Below are 2852 nucleotides of genomic sequence, written 5' to 3'. Positions count from 1 at the left end.
CCCCTCAGGTGCCGCCCGGCCATGCCTGTGAACACAGAGCTTGTCACGGCACCAGCGGCACAGCTCCTTGCCAGCGGCGCTGCCGGCGCTGTGGCCACACGGGCTGCTGGCCCGGCAGGGCTCAGCCCGGCCCTTGGCGCACGCTGCCGCCCCAGGGCACGGCTGCCAGAGGGCGGCAGCAGCAATGCCCAGGTCAGGCGGGGCTCCAGGGCGCCGGGCCCGGCTGGCGCTGCCGGGGCAGCAGGCGGGGCCGGGGCCGAGCTGCGGCGGGCCGGGGAGGGAGCCCGGGCTCGTGGCTCACCCATGAACCTGACGGCCGCCTCTCGCAGGGGCTCCTGTGGGCTCTGCAGGTAACGCAGGGCCCGGCGCAGGTGCTCGGCCGCTCGGCTCCTGTCCTCTGCCAGCTGCAGAGAGCAGCAGGAGGGAAGGGTTGGCGCGGGCTCAGCCCCTGGGCCGGGCGCTGCCTGCGCCCAGCCCCGGCCTCCCCTGCCCGCACAGCCCTGAGGGCGCGGCCAAGGGTTCCCGAGGGCAGGGGGCAGAGGGCGGGCTGCTGCCCGGGGAGCCGCGGTGCCGGCCCGCAGCCCCGCCGGGCTGGGCTCCATGGGCACCCGGCTCGGGCCCACGGGAGCCTGGAGAAGAGCCCGCACGGCCTCTGGCTGCAGCAGCGGGCAGGGGCACAGCTGCCCGGCCCCGCACGCTGAGCACTGCCCTCAGGGGCCTTCTCCAGGCTGAGGCTGGGGCTTGCAGGCCCTCCTTACCAGGAGCTCAGCGAACTTCCAGAGTTTCTCTTTCTTCACACTTTTTTCAAGATCTTTTTTTTTCAGGAACTTGACCGCACAAAGCAGCGTTTCCCGAGAAGTCTGGAGAGCAGCAGAGATGCGGAGATGGCCCCAGAGCCCAGGGCACAGGAGCCGCAGCCTGGAGGAGGCTGCAGTCCAGCAGGCGCAGGGCAGGAGGCAGCCGAGCCCCCTGCCAGGGGGACAGCAGCAGCCCACAAGTCTTCACCTGTGCCACACGCAGATTCTCATCATGGCAGTGGAAGAGCAGTGGGAGCAGGCTCTGCCACACTTGTGTCATCAGGGGCTTCTTTCCTTCTTCTTCTACAGCAGACATCAAGGTGTGAAAGACAATCATGGAGAGCTGCTGCACCTGGCTATCACCCTGTAGAACAGGAAGGCAGCAAGAGCTCAGCATCAGTGATTCTGGCCCACACTGGTGCAGGCCTGCATCTCCACAGGGCACCAAGTGTCCGGGCAGCAGCCAGTGGCCGTGGCTGGGGACACAGAGCCTTACGTAGTCAAAGAGTGGCAGGAACACGTTAGCCAAATGCAGGGTGATGGGGCTGGGTATGCGGGCACCATTATCCAGGAACAGATATCCCAGTAGCATGGTGGTCATCCTGACCCGCAGGAGCTCCACGAGCCTTTCGGTCAGGCTCCACATTCTTTCGGCCTGTGCGGAAGGCAAGTTTGTGAAAGGCCACCCTGCTGCTGCAGGGCCCAGAGGCCAAAGGACTGTCCTGAAGCACTCGGGCAGCTGAAGCAGGAGGCAGGAGAGCTGGGAGCAGCTGCCCCAGAACCCAAAGGCCAGGCAAGGCCAAGAGACTGCGTTGCCCAGCCCCGCGCTGCCTGCAGGGCTTCAGCCACTGCCCCCTTCTCACCAGCAGGGAATGGTCCCTGAGCGGGAGGAGGGCCCTGAGAAGCTGGCTGCCAATGTCTGCGCGCTCCCTCTGCAGGTGCCATGACAAGACAAGATCCATGATGCTGTCCCTGCATTCCCTCAAGTCCAGGCACTCGAGGAGCTGAAAGGCACAGGCCAGTGACGGAGGAGCCGGCTGGCAGGAGCCCGGAGCCGCACAGGGCTGGGCCCAGGCAGCAGCGCAGGGCACGGGCACCGTCCCAGGCGGCTGCGGTGACGAGAGAGCAGAGAGCTGGGAGGCAGCTCAGCCAGGTCATGCTGGCCTTTGGGCTCACCTCCACAAGGAATGCCAGGGCAGGGAAATCCCAGTATGGCATCTCTTTGCTGAGCATCTCAAGGAGGCAGCATAAGATCCTTTTACACAAGGGCCTGGATGCATGGCGTATCTCCCTGGAAGGTGGAAAATGGCACTAAGACCCTGAGCCGGGGGGGGAAGCCTCTCCCAGCACTGACTCACACGGTTCTTGTCTTTCCCCACCACCCTGCCATGGGACCTGGGCCCTTTGAGATGTGGCCACTCCTGGGCACCCTCCTTTGCCAGCCTTTCCCAGTCTGCTTGGCTGTCCCTCGTCCCTTTGGCTCACAGCCACGGGGACCGTGTGGGACAGCCCGGGCACAGGGCACAAATGCCGGGAGCAATGGGGACAAGTGGGGTCTCACCTGGCCAGCAGAGCCACGGCATAGTGGTGGGTATCAACGCAGAGCAGCGTGTCCCAGCCACGCTTGCCTTCCATTGACACCACCACGTGCTCACACTGGACAAGGCAGAGCAGGGACTTCAGGGTCTGCACTGCAAACCTGTGTGCACAGCAAAGTCCAGGTCACACTGGCAGCACTGGCTCCTTGGCAGGCCACGTGGCAGGGACAGGAGGACTGGCATGGAGCACCTGTTGGGGCTGGTGGCAAGGCTGTGCTCTTCCTGGCATCCCTTCCAGAAGGTATTGACCTCCTCTGGCATCTCTTCTGTGCTGAAGAAAACTTGGAAGAGCAGATGCAAAAATAGGCGGGGGAAATACGGAGCCACTACATATGGGACAGGGGGCTCCTGGAGGATCTTCCACGTCACCACGGTTGCCTGCAAGGGACAAAGCCCCCCAAGACAGTGTTCAGTGCTGAGGTGTCCATGTGGCAGGGCCCAAGCTTGGCAGGGAGAG

The sequence above is a fragment of the Agelaius tricolor genome, unplaced genomic scaffold, assembly GCF_023055355.1.
Source record: "Agelaius tricolor isolate 1412-34295 unplaced genomic scaffold, bAgeTri1.0.p SCAF_55, whole genome shotgun sequence".
NCBI classification, from domain to species: Eukaryota; Metazoa; Chordata; class Aves; order Passeriformes; family Icteridae; genus Agelaius; species Agelaius tricolor.
This window is presented reverse-complemented; position numbering follows the sequence as displayed.